General features: G+C 41.7%; 1 protein-coding gene across 6 annotated transcripts in view; it reads left to right on the forward strand.

Moving 5' to 3' along the window:
• Dmtn (transmembrane and coiled-coil domain 2 protein Dmtn) overlaps positions 1 to 14,504 on the forward strand; it is a 198,103-nt gene that overhangs the window by 145,525 nt on the left and 38,074 nt on the right. The window contains exon 1 of one of the 6 annotated variants that reach the window (XM_072302181.1): positions 12,952 to 13,290. The exons of the other annotated variants lie outside the window; for them this stretch is intronic. The gene's annotated coding sequence lies outside the window, so the exon portion shown is untranslated. Of the gene's footprint in view, positions 1 to 12,951; positions 13,291 to 14,504 lie in introns of those variants that run through there. 6 annotated transcript variants of the gene reach the window in all.

A 14,504-nucleotide genomic window follows, 5' to 3' on the forward strand; every position in this document is an offset into this window, starting at 1 on the left:
TAACGTGAGTTAAGTAGAGAAGATCAAACCAGTTTCGACACTCTGCAGCAGCATCAGCGGAAGCGACTTGTATTGCTCCCGGAGTATGGGCTTTTTTCCCCAGTGTTGTCATTTTATTTTGTTGAGAAAACTTAATGGTACGGAAAGTCTAGCCATGCGACTTGTGATTCAAACTTGACTCACATGGTTATTGAAATTTTACTGACAAACAATGCAAAGCTTTAATGGAGGAAGATGATTCGAAAGATGACAACTCTGCCTCCGGCGCGGTAAATCCGAGTGGACACGCGCTGATTAGAAAGACGACTACCCCACATTATGAGGATGAGTAATTGGATTGGCTCCGGTGCCGGGAGGTGAGATAATCCAGATTCGTCGAGATCATTCGTGCAATAATTAGAAATACACGGGAGACGTGAGGAAATGGAAAGAATCTGCATGTTTCGCCAGACCGCGGTTACATCACGGGATTATACACGCAGCCAGTCAGTGTTATCAAACAGAGGAAATAGCTATCGCTCCGTCGCCAGGAATATTTATAATCTGTGAAAAAATTACATTTATACAAGTACGTGAAGATTTATCTTTAACGATGTTGTGCCGTTGCGGGGAAAAATATGGAAACTTTGACGGAAAAACCTCTGGAAGTCAGAACGTTTCTGTACCACTGAAACAAAAGTTGCAGGGGCTGTGTGGACAAGAGTGTCCAAAATTTGCCCGATTTTCTTCCGAAATTACCAATTTACGCCTAATCTATTGGTTTTAGCGCCACATGCCGAGAATTTGGATGTTCTCAAATTTGAATTCTACTTATTATTCTGCATTTATTGATATGAAAAAACCTTGTGTTGCAATTAGGTAGTCTTACGTCAAGCAACTAGTGTTGATCACTAATTGATAATCCTAAGGTGGATGCAATGGTCAAATGTGTCTATAGGTTTAAATCAGTTAATCAGTTTTGCGTGCCTATTGTGAATCCTGTCATTTTTTACTTTTGACTTTTGAGTAACCTGCGTGTTTTTCTCTTATGTTTCAGGTGAGTACTTTTTCCCGGTTACGTGAATTGATCAGGGGAGAAATTGTGAGTTAGAACATGTTTCTACGTTAAATTCATAGAGTGGCAGCCCTTTTGGGCCCTAACAGCTCAAAATTACCGATATGTCCGTACACGGAAAAAAATAGGGTAGTCGACACAACCATGCAGCGGCTGGTTAAAAATGCGCCAGCTACCGTGCGGTAGTTACGATAACTCTAACTTGGTGGTCACAACTAACCCGGTAGTTACATCAACATCCATGGTTGAACATGAAATTGTTGACCAAAACTGCAAATTTTGATGTTTATTCCGTCATATTTTAAATTTTAAAAGGTGTTTCAAGGAGAACATTTTACGGAGAAACCAGTTTAACCACTTCTAGAACCTCAAAGTTTTGTACAAACGGCGTATAAGCGTAGAAGCGTTTAAAGTTTCCAAATTTTTTCCCTGTGTCATCAACATCCATAGTTGAACATGAAATCGTTGACCAAAACAGCAAATTTTGATGTTTATCTCGTCATAATTTAAATTTTAAAAGGTGTTTCAATGAGAAAATTTCACAGAGAAACCAATTTTACCGCCTCTAGAATCTCAAAGTTTTGTACAAACGGAGTTATAAGCGCTTAAAGTTTCCAAATTTTGTCCGACTCCCCCTATTGATTCGATCCAGTGTGAGGCGCCTTAGGCGTGAGCCATGCAGATTGTAGACGTCCGCCCGCGGTAGAAACGTCAGCGTGAATCATAGCCGAGCTTAAAGCTTGGATGCGGGCGAAAGAAAGCTCTTACCGTCGCGGAGGCCTTAACGAGCTTAAATTGAAGTCGATGAGTCATCGTTTTACCTCCTCCTGCGTGCCCCCCCCCCTCCAAGTACTTGTCCCCGGTCCCCGATCCCTGGGTTGACGTGGCGTGAGCGCCCTCCGATTTGTCCCTTCGGGTACCAAGGCCGCGGCCCGAATACGGTGTCGCGCCAAGTGGTGGTAATGAGCCCCTGCAGGTCCCTTCCGCGTGACGTCAGGAACAGGTAATTTGTTATTATACTAGTATATAGGAAGGGCGGTTTCATAGAGCGATCTCCGCGATCGGTTTGACGGATCGATGCTGTCCAATAGTAAATTCGCCTTCAATTTGGCTGCGTAGGCAACAAACTTACCTTGGAGTGCGAATAGTTATCTACTCGAGGAACGCCTATTAACCTCCTTCGTCATCGACGGATCGATGCCGTCCAATAGAAAATTCGCTTTCAATTTTGCTGCGTAGGCAACAAACTTACCTTGGAGTGCGAATAGTTATCTACTCGAGTAACGCCTATATCCTTCGATCAAAAACATATTTTTCTCTGCACATCATAAAGAAAAAAAAGGAGGTGTTTGCATTCCGGGCATCTTGGAATTTTTTCGATGACGTAGGTCGGTACAAAGACTTTTATCACCGATTTCCTTGGAAATGGTGTAATTTATGGAAAAAAGTCATTTTATAAAAAGTGCTTGAAATTATATCGTGAGTTGATTCAAGCAAAAACATGGGACATTGTGGTCCGTTTTTCATACTTCGAATTCCGGATTTTGCTGGCCAGGTTGTACCGACCTACGTCACAAACCTCAAAATGCAAACACCTCCTTTTTTTTCTCTATGTCTGCACATAGTTCCGATACCTGCCCGTGACGACACTGCGGCATTCCGCAAGAATCTACCGGGACAAATCTAAACTGCGAACTGCGATTACATCAGACAACAGAAGAGTGCATGCGAACCGTCTGGACAGGAACCCCTCCCTCCCCCACGCGCTTCGAAGAAACTCTACTCGCGGCAAATTGGAGTGTCGTGATGGTCGAGATGTCATTGACAGGCGGAGGAATTCCATTGCACTCGCTCAATTGACCACGAAATCGTCAGGGACAGAGAGCGGACTTCTTGAATTCCTCCGTCTGAGAGTGACGCCACAGATGCAGTCCAGACTGGTTGATTTAGTGACCGCGTCATTCGATATATAACATCGAACTCAGTGGTTCAAACCAAAACAAATAATATAAGCAGGGTGTCTAGCATTAGGATTTTCCCGATTCTTTCAGGATTTGAGGAAAAGTCGGTCGCAAAATCAGGATTTGATAAAAGTCGGCCGTCCGCTTATTTTCTGTCAATTATCCGCTATCCATCCGTTAATTTTTCTCCGCACAGAATCAGGATTTGGAAAAACTATAAAATCAGGATTTAGCAGTCAAAAATCAGGAAAAATCAGGATTTCCCAAAATGATAAAAAACAACAACAACAACTACACACCCTAATAAACCCATGTACAAATTCTATATGAGTTATAATGGTGTTAATTCTTCTAGTACATCTTGCCACTGAGTCCGATTGGAGGCCAAAAACTGATAACCCACCAGAGAGCTGCACAGACATGGCAATACTCTCCTCAGGAACTCTAGTCTGGGTCTTTGTTTAGAGAATGAAAAATGTGAAATTGTGGAAATTAGGCAACGGTAAATGCAGTAAGGCTGAACCCGGTCAAATCAGTTTATTTTATCCTAGGTTTTAAGAGCCGTCGAGCCATTGGTCGGCGATGACCTCATTGCCTGCATCGCTGGCACGCGGCAGAGTCAAAGCCGGCCAACCTTGAGTCGGAATTCCTCTAAGCACCGAGCCACGGTAAAGAGAACCGTACTGAAGGTGTCTCCACGAGTCATCCGCAGGAAAAAAGATAAAAGAAGGAAACATAGAGGAAGAAGAAGATGAATAAGAAGAAAAGAAGAAGGAAAAGTTCACGTCGATCGCGACCGGTTCGCGGGATGTTGAGCGATGTCCCTGTGCCCGGTGCATTTTTTATTCCCCCCCTCCCTTTTTTTTCACCCATTACTTCTCCTATCCTCTACGTAATTTGAATGGAATGCCCGCGCGGGTAACGGGTGGCCGTGAAGTAAAATGACACGGTTGCGCTCGCTGCTTTCTCTGGCGCCCTGCCGTAGAGTACCTTTATAGACAGAGTATGGCCATTTGTATATTTTTACTGCAGGATAACTGTGCCGCTTTTCGATTGGTCAACGAGTTTTTAGGCTTCATGATGCTCTTACGGCCGTAAATAAACAAACAAGATGGCGAATCACCGTATCGTTGATAAGAAGCTAAAATTTGAAAAATATTTCAATTATACCGGCAGTAACAATTTAAACTAGTATATCTATGAATAACACATGAAAAACGGTAAAATTGCCTTTCGCCTTTATCACAGGAGTATAAGAGATGTGCATAACCTCAAACCTGCTTGCTGATAGCAGCCATCTTGTTTGTTTACTTACGGCCGTAAGAAAATCGTGTCAGCCCAAGTTCACGGGACCAATAAGAAACCGGCGCAGAAATGACCATACTCTGTCTATAAAAGTACTCTATCCTGCCACCCTGCCGGAACGACGGAGGAGATTTTGCGGGTCGGAAGCAATATTTTTCCTCCAAAGCCTTTGAAAATATCGAGTTTAGGTAAGGCAGGCTTCCTCACAAGGAATCGATTGTTTTACACGGAGAAAAAAACCTCGTGCGTGGGACCCGAAGTTTAAGTCTTATGGGTCTCTGAAGTTTTCAGGTTGAGCATCTGAACACTTTAGGTCTAGCTGTCGAGGTTCGGATCACACATCTTCGGATGTGAAAACCGAAGTACTTCAGATGTAAGAACTGAAGTTTCAGATGTTTGATCCAAACTTCAGCAGCTGGACCTTAAATGTTCGGATGCTCAATCCGAGAACTTCAGAGATCCATATGACCTAAACTTCGGGTCCCACGCACGAAGTTTTTTTTCCGTGTATGTTGTCCGTTTTTGGAGAAGTTCGGTCCCTGCAACCGAAGTTTTTTTCACCGTGTGATTCGGAAAGTCATCAGGGAATATCATGAAACTTTATCTATGGCAACCCAGGGCGCTGCTCCCGTCGTCCCTCATGCCGCTGAGAGGTTATGGGCGGAAACTGCTCCCTAGGGACAGTTACGTCAGAAGGGCGTCGTGGAAGCTTAAGAAGAATTTAGTGCGGTAATCGAGAATCCTTTCTCCTCGGGCCCATCCGTCCGGTAGCCGCCATCTCGTCGTCCCGCTGCCGTAAAGACGTATCTCGATTTCCACTTGAGCCCTGTGCTACATATAAATTCATGCTTTCGGGGGCTCATACGGGGGTTGAGGTACGCTCCGCCGCCGTGGAGTCTCGCCGTAACTTTTCGCGAATAGCTGACAATCGAATTATTCTCGCCGGAAGCCACGCGAGGCGAGTGAACGCTCGTTCTTAGGTTCCAGTATATCCTCGAGAAAATGCATTTTTCAAAGCGTATTGCCGACGGAGAGCCCAGCTACGACACTAAGTGGAAATAGTTTCACGCAACATTGTCGCCGCCGCTCCGAGGAAAAATTTAACGACGAAACACGAAGACCCGGACATCTCCGTGTTTCAACATTTCCGTCCAATGGTCAGTTGCGCTGGTCGCAAAATCGTGTTTTGATGCTTGATTCTTGTAGATGAACTGAAAATAATCAGATCTGTCCAAGCAGGAACTCTCTACATTCAAGATCAACAGAGATATCGCGCTTTGAAAAGTCGGGTTGTTGACGTCATCCACCGCGGTAGTGACACCCTTGGTTTCTTCCTCTTTTTTTCGATCAGTGATGCAGAGAGTGCAACGCAAAACTTGAAACACATTGAACATTAAGTGATTGATTGGCTAACGCCTTTGCGTCGAGTGCGTTAAATTCTGGAAAGAAGATCCTTGAGGTGCGAAGCCGTCTGTTTTTTGAGCTTCTTTATTGTTGAATGTCGTTGAAGTTTTGCGTTGCGCCCTCTGCATCACTGATCGAGCAGAAGAGGTAGAAACCACGGGTGTCATTAACGCGGTGGATGACGTCAAAAACCCGACTAAAGAATAAGTGAAGAATATCATTGGTTTTTTCCCTACAAAAGCCTCAAATCTCAGAAAACTGTTAAATACCCCTACTGGTTAGTATTACAGTTCGCTGGCTTTATCTCCAAAAAATGAAATTTAACAAGAAATCTGCAACGTCGCAAATGAACTGATGCAGTTTTCACCCCTGACCTCTCGATTCTGTTCATAGTTCGTTTACATGAAATGGGGCAAATGTTTGTCCCCGCCAGAAGATGGGTTACCCCTGTTTGGAGTCGTTCCAAAAATTCTGCGAGTGCATTGGCAAAGTCTAAAATTTTCTCCTGACATAAATCGCCGAAACTTCACCCTGAGAAAGTTTCCTTTTGCTCAACGGCTGTCCACACGCTGAGTCAAAATCACACAATTCTGCAGGTGTAATCCCCGGTAAATTCTCTCAGTCAAACGTAATGTGAAATTTTGTCTTTTAACTGGTTAATCCTGTTCGAATATAAGAGGATTTGCATATCGATGAGATTATTGAAAACTTGAACGACCGATACCCGCATAATTATCTGAACCCGAGCAAAATTTTGAGAAATCAACGCATTATCACCCGAAGAGATGCAAAACTTACGGTCTCAGAATTCACTTTTGTTACGTGATGAAAATGTCTGATCCAGTTAATGATTTTCTCATTAAAGCAGTCCTGGAGATATCTTTCTACTCTTTATGTAGATGAGCTTTACGCATCAGAGGGCAATGACGACTCTGAAACGACAGGTTTTTTTCAAACAAGAGCAACCTCTCGGAATTTCTAATTTTAAGTGTAGATAATTTCGCTTGGATTATGTGATGCAGTGGCGTGGCGTGCTTTGCGATATATCGATTGTTCTGCCATTTAAACATATGGGAAAGGATCGATAATCAGGGTGTTCGCAGCAAACACCTTAATAAGCGATTCTTTACCATAGGTTTAAATGGCAGAACATTCGATTTATCGCAAAGCACGCCACGCCACTGATGTGATAGATAAAATCGCCCAGATGACCATGACTTTTTCTCCCGTAAAATGCCATTTTTATTGTTTACAGGGTGTCTACAAGTCCGGAATTTTCGGAAAGTCCGGGAATAGTACCGATTTTTAAGGGGGGTCCGGAAGTACTGTAAAAGTGCTGTAAGAAGGTCCGGAATTTTTTCATTTTTTGGTCATTTTTGTCTCAATATGAGTGAGAAATTCAAATTTCCGAAATTTTTCGAATTTCGTCAAATGGAGGTACTGAAAAAGTATCGTAAAAGTACTGATTTTTTGCCCACCCGTTTGAGTAGACACCCTGGTTGACCTTATCAAATTGCGGTCCTCAACTCTGATAATCGGTAAATTGTGCTTGAGCAACCTGTAACAATATTCACTCGGTAGCTCAGAGTTTTTCAAACAACGCACAGTGAATCTAGCTATTAGAAGAAGTTGGACACGAAATTTTTGGCTAAAATTTCGAATTTTGATGTTTATTACATCCCAACTTCAATTTTAAGGGGTGTTTCTGAAAGGAAATTTCACGGAAAACTTAATGGAACCACTCTTAAACTTTTTGTATCATATCTTTCTCAATTGTAAGCTTTCAAAGTTTCCAGATTTTGTCCGACTCCTCCTATTGACTCAATCCACTGTGCGACGTGAAACATATTGAATTTCGCTTTTCCCAAAATAATTCACCAAAATTGTTAAAAAATAAGATCTATCGATCGTCCCCAGAATGCTTTGCGCATTTGCTGAAGATTCACATTACCGCTGTCTATTCTGCCGTGCTAAGGAAGAACGATGTAGGTATGAACATTCAAGAGTTGCCAAATTTCCCTCGATCAAATGTATATTATTAAGGAAAGTTATGAATATTTTTCCTTGAAATTTTCAGGAACTTCCGTTGAAATTGCGAGCAAAAGTATCTGAAATATCAGAAGAAAAGTATTCCAAAGTTTAGCGGGAAATTTGTGCTTTATCCAAGGAAATTCGGCAACCCACGAAGGTTCATACGGCGTTCTTCCTTAAAAATTTCCCTTGATCAAATGTTTATTATTAAGGAGAGTTATGAATATTTTTTCTTGAAATTTTCAGGAACTTCAGTTGAAATTGCGAGCGAAATTATCTGAAAAATTAGAAGAAAAGTATTCCTAAGTTCAGCGGGAAATTTGTGTTTTATCCAAGAAAATTTGGCAACCCACGAAGGTTCACACGGCGTTTTTCTCAGCCCGGCAGTATTACTGTCTTTTTTCTTGATGGAGCCACCGTGGTTCAGGGTAACCCTGTTGGAACGGGATAAGCGATACGGGCGAATGAGTTTCATTTCTTGGCTCGCTGTCTCTTTGACCTAAAGGAGTATCTCAATTTTTACGTGAGCCCCTATTTACATACATATCCAAGCTTTCTGGGGCTCATGCGAGATCGAGGTATGTCCTTACGTCGGAGTAGCGACGTCATCTGCCCTCGACGGCAGCGGACATCGCCGCATCGGCATCGCCCATCGCACGATCAGTGCGCAGAACTTCAAGCCTTCCAATTTATAGATCCGTCGACTTGGAGAGTCATCAACCTCTTATTTGTATACGAAGCCTTTTAAAACATAGAATTTTGATAAAATATTGAAGGCCGGTTTCTGGCGGTTTTGAAACTCTGGAAAAGCAGGGAATTTACGGTGACCTGGAAAAGCCAGGGGATCAATACGTAATTTAAGGAAATTTCGCGAATAGCGCGGAGTAACGAGAGGGAAGGCGAATAACTTCCGAGTGCCTTTTTTTCATAATTGGACGCATTTCTGCCAAAAGAAACTATGGCAAAATGACGTGAGCCCTGTTATACATAATATTCTTATGGGTCTCACAATCAGGACTCATGTCTTAATGCACATAGTTCCGCTTGGCAGAAATACGTCCAATAAATTGGAATGTTTACAAGTGGAATTTCGTCCGGACTCGAGCACGAGTGAAAGTTTTTTTCGAACATAGGAAATCCTACTATTTCATAGACGTGGACTCTCGGGATAGCGTGGGATATCCCCTTCATTTTGGCCCCATATTTAGAGCTTTTTTTGAGCTTGGGAGTTGATTTCAGAGAGAACCAGTGGCACCGTCGTGTTTTTCGCGAACTTTTACTTAAGAATCAAAGGTGAAATCGCAGATTCCTCACACATGCAACATCTCCATTATTTGTCCTCACACTATCGCCAACGGATAAATCGATTGCCCGCTAGAATTCGATGGATCGATCTACGTTGATGATTCGAAGACAGCTGGTCAGGCCAGCAGTCAGCACCCTGAGGCTGGAGCAAGCGCCGCGCCCGCCCGATTGGGTGATATTTTAACCGAAGGAACAAGGCCGCCAATCTGGATTATTTTATTCGCGCTTACATGGGGCGAAAAGTGCTGATTTTTCAGCACGTCTGGCAACAATGCAAAAAATGACAGTTAATGAATCGGAGCCTGGCAGCGTACTCTCAATCCATTCATGCATGCGTCCATCGTTCCAACGACAACGCGACACTCCGATTGCATTTTTATTTACGAACCGCACTCCGCGGTTTGCTCTACGTTGCGCCAATGGCCTGGCGTGCTTTGCGATTTATCGATCGATCTGCCATTTAAACCTATGTAAAAAGATCGATACACATGGTGTGTGCAACTAACCCCTTAAAAATCGATTCTTTATCTTAGCTTCAGACGGGGAAATATCGATCATTCATGCCTCGCTACTGCGTTGCGCATTCAGCCGGAAGAATAGTTCTCACCTTGGACCCCCTCGTACGTTACGTAACGTATTCTGGATTCTTGGGCATGAGGCGAAGCTAGGGAGTTCTGGGGGGCCTGCCCTCCTCAGAAAATTTACTGTCACGCAGTACCCCGCGAGGGGTAAATAGACCTTTGGCCCTCCATAATTTTTCTACCCACGCTTACACGCCTGCTACACATACGTTTCAACCTAAGAAATAAGTTCTCCGATGCCTTATCCTCGAATTGACTTTATTTATTTTATTGATTTATTGATTTATTTATTTCTTTATTTATTTATTTTATTTTATTTTTTGGGTTGAATTTTCAAGTATTTGAATATGCTTCAACTTTAGGAAAGTTCCCTAATATACTTGGAATTCCTGTCCTTGCCGCATATTCGAAGGTTTTTTCCCCTTATAATACCTTTCGGAAGATGTATCTATAATTCTCTAAAAATTGAAGGAAATAAAGCTCACAAGTTTTTCAGGAAATCCGCATTTAATCGATAGAAATTTGGCAACCGGCAATTGTTCATACGACGTTTTTTCATAACTCTCTAGTAGTAATAACCGAGCACAGGACAATGATATCGGTAATAACGCCTTGATGCAACTATTCGTGCTCTATGGACGTCCGTGTTGCGTTCTAAAAATTGAAGGCGCTCTGGTCTTTCTAGAGTGCCCTCAGCCTCACGCTGTCAGTCTCGTTGTGGCAATAGGATATAATATCTTGGCATGTAAAAATATCCTTCCTATTGTCCTTTCCCCCTTTTTTTATCAGTTTTATTTATTTGGGGGAAACTCTTCGAAGTCAGGGAATTGTTTCTCATGAAATCTGTGTAGACAATCAGAAAACAGCGTTTATTTCTAAGTCGATCCCATAACCAGTTGAGAACCGGTTGGGGTTCAGGAACCCCGAGATTTTCGGTCGGTAACTGATGAAAAAAACGAATACTTTTCGTGCTGAGCTGGGAGCAACGTGCACGCGATTACATCTCCCTGTCCTCGACTTCCAAAACTTGCTGAACTTGTCGCGTAAGTAGCGAACACTACGGAAAATTGATGAGTGGCAATCCAAAAAAAATCCTAAGCGTCAACAGTCGTTGCAAAAATTGTACAATTTTTTCCTTTATTCAACGGGAGTTAAGTAGCCTCAACTGAGCTGTTATTCCCCTGAAGTGGAAGCTAAGAAACACCTAACGGCAACGGAAAGAAAAGCTCATGACGTGTGGGCAGTTAGGTTCTTTTACGGTGAGTAAAACCGTGCTCTATCTTAAGTACGCCTGGTGGCACCTAAGACGTTTTAAGTTCAACTGTTCAACTGCTGTAGCTCGGAACAGGTTCAAGTCGCAATTACATGACGAGTCGAGACCGCTGAGTGGAATCAAGGTTGAGCGAGTCAAGGGTCCACTTTTCACGTGCGAAACAGGCACGTTTCGCGTTTTCATTCATGCACGGTCTAGCGATGGGTGGCGACCTCTGGTGGTGGTTGTAGTGGCGGTCGGCGAATCTGACGAGAAGATCGATGTCTGACACCTCCTTTTATTCATCGATTACACGCGTTTGTTTATGATCCTCGTAAAACCAGGAAGCCGGTCCTCCTCTCGTCTGGGAACCTTGGGAGGAAGCACCGACGATCATTTCGAGTGATTGCTCGGTGAAATATTTCCTCGTTTCCCTGTGCAAGCAAAAAAGTTCGATTGAATTTAAAATTTCGCGAAATGTCGCTGTAATCCTCTGAAACGCCAATGAGCTTTTTTATACTTCTCAATAACTGTAAGTGTGATACGCTTGTGGGTAAAAACTTGTCTTCGAAAGCTTATAAATAAAATTGAATTGAGCTTGCAAGCATCAACTTTACTTCTGCCGTCGGAGAAAGTTGTTCATGTCAACATAATTCTCTTCCCGACCTCACTTCCAATAAGTAGATTTGTTCTGAACGAGTATGCATAAAAATGCCAATGTATATTCCTGAACTTTTGATAATTTTTTTTGACTATTTCGTTCGAAAATCTACGAATGTTCAATCATACCTACTTAGATTCCAAAATGTTGCAGCTTCATTTTGTATGTATGACTACAGTTGTAGCAAAATGATGTGTTACCGCACGAGGAATTGTAACTTTACAAACAAAGTAAAACTCGATTAAAATTGAAAAAAATATCCAAAAGAACAAGAAAGAAAAAAGAAAGGAAGAGGAACAGAAATAATTAAACTACATGATCAAATTAATTATATTTTCCCAGGTTGTATGCAGTTTTTTTAATGAATTTTATTACGCACCGAAAGTCATAAATTTTTTTGTAAAGAGTTCTTCGTGCGCAATAATCGTAACTCAATCGCATAAGTTTTTTCCTTGATACGTTTAGATCGTGGGAGTGAAGTAGAACGTGCTTTAAAAACCATCGATTCGTACAATAATGTGTGACATCTTTCACCTTTTGTTATACTTTTCCCTCCTTTAATTTAAATCCCCCTTTTTTTGTCAGTTTCTATTATGTTCCTCCTTTCCCCTCAACCTAAGTTTTATACTAAGCATGAGTCGCCCTTGCAGTTACTCACTTTCATCGGCTTACTGAAAAAAGTATCCTCTACCTTTTTTACCTCTTCTTTTCTTTTCTTTTTTTCTCTTTTTTTTTCTTTTTTTTAAAGATTTCCTGTGCGTTAACCTTGAATCCTACAATAATGCGTCCTCGGCAATTACTCCATCCAAAACGCAGCACGTGCCAAGAATCCGTCGGAGCTTTCCTCTCCAGAAAAATGATCGTTACTTTCCGCAATAAAATGTTTGATTACCTCGCGGGCCCGACGCGAAACATTACCAGCTAAAACGCACATAAACAATGACTCATTTCGGAGAGACGCAATGGTGACATCACTCCATCACTCCATCTCTCCATCTCTCCTCTGATCTAGTTCAATCTTCACCCAACTTCCTGTTAACATCAAGCTTACATAATATTTACCATGATTTTGATGAAATTCCTATCGATCACCGTTCCAATGTTGCCGAATTTCTCCTAATAAAATTTTCATGTTTAGAAAAAGTTATGTATTTATATCTTTGGCATTGATCAGACACTTCACATTTAATTTTGAATAAATTCTATTAAAGAAAAAGAAAAGAAAAGAAGAAAAAAAAAAAAAAAAAAAAAAAAATAATAATAATTCAAGGAAAATTATGTGTAAGCCCTTGAGAAAATTCAGTTTTTATCCGATTCATTTGGCAACATCAAAATATTCATTGAACGTTCTTTTTTACCCCAGCGGTCATAAATCACGTAATGCGTTTTGATAACGAGCAGTGGGTTTATAGGGGAAGAGAGGACATCACAGAATCAAGAAAAAATTGTTAAAAACATTAGCTCGCGAAGCTTTGTTTTGTGAATACTCTTTAGATTCGTCGTAATTTATGTATGCGATTAAACTTTAATGACTCATTTTTCAAGTGGTGCTTGTGCATTTTACCGATACGATCCGGGAAAGTTTTATTGTTTTCATTTAGATAGTTATTTTTTTCTTACGTTAAGTGCCCCCTTATTTTTTTTATGTAATCGCGAAATAAAATCGAGATTGTCTTCTTTTTCACAATAAATGTTGAAACTGAAAGCGTCAGCCTGAGTAAACGGCGATAAAAGAGGTAGTATAAAAGTCGATATTTTAACTGCATCCCTCCATGGCGTGCATATGGTTTATTTTTTTCCAGTTCCTGATCGTTCGTTTCCAACAAAATTGATTTATGTATTATCTCCGACGTAATGACGCTGTTCAAACATACCGTCTATCTAAATAAAATTCCAAATTTTTTTTCGGATCGTCATGTTATGTCGGACGTTAATTCTGCGTCCTCCCTAGTCTATACCATGTGATGCACAAAAGTTTTTGTAGACCAAAAAAGAGAAAGAAAGTAAGTTAATATCTATTAGGTTCATGAAACACGTTTTACTCGATCTAAAAAAAGAATTTTTTTTTCCAACTTTTTCTACCTAAGGAAAAAGTATGGTGATGGCTGCTAGACTCTCTAGCTATACAATGCTCCTAAGTAATTCAATCGGATTTTTGCTGAAATCAAGAACCAAGCCTCTTAATTCAAGCGGATTTCCTTTTGGTTCAAGCGAAAATCCGATTCAGAGTAATCAATCAAAATCAAATCATGAGTATTTTTTCTTGTCATTATTTTCAAGAGTCTGGACTTCAGATCCAAGCGACTTTTTTTTCCAGTGTACCGTTAGAAACCAGAGTTACTCGGGAGTCCAGCAGCATTGCCAGAAGCAATACGATTACGATGTATTGCCAATACGTGCAATACCTCTCTTGTGACAACAAATCAAAGGTTTGTTTTATTTTTTTCCAGACGTTCCTCCTTCGTTCGCGGAAAGGTGCGTCTTAAAGCGCGTTAAAACGCAGGCTCACCACGCGCGAGTTGATAACGAGTTGGGCTGGCGGACACGTAGTTAGGACCTGGAATTTTCGGCGTTATCTCGCGCCCACTAACGCGCGCGCTGAAATTGGAGCAAAAATCGAGAAGCAGCCTCATAGGCTTGGAATGCTGGCTTTATTGTTATTTTAACCTCGGCTTATATTCTCGGGAGATAGGGCATGTGTCAGGTCGCCGGAGAGAATTTTTTCTGCGTTGTCGTCGTTGGGCGCGCTGCTTCCTGTATCCGTCATCGGTTCGCCTCGATCGGGAGTTCGCTGTCACCGTATTTTGTAATTATTGTAAAAATTGGCCCGCACCGCCGGCCGGGTTTCTCGCAGAATTGGACCGCGTTAAGCAGAAAGGAACCAACCCAAATGTTTGAAAACATTGAGTTAACAGGGGTTTTCACCTTATCTAGTTGTATATTTTTCGTT

Source organism: Bemisia tabaci, chromosome 7 (genome assembly GCF_918797505.1).
Source record: "Bemisia tabaci chromosome 7, PGI_BMITA_v3".
NCBI lineage: Eukaryota > Metazoa > Arthropoda > Insecta > Hemiptera > Aleyrodidae > Bemisia > Bemisia tabaci.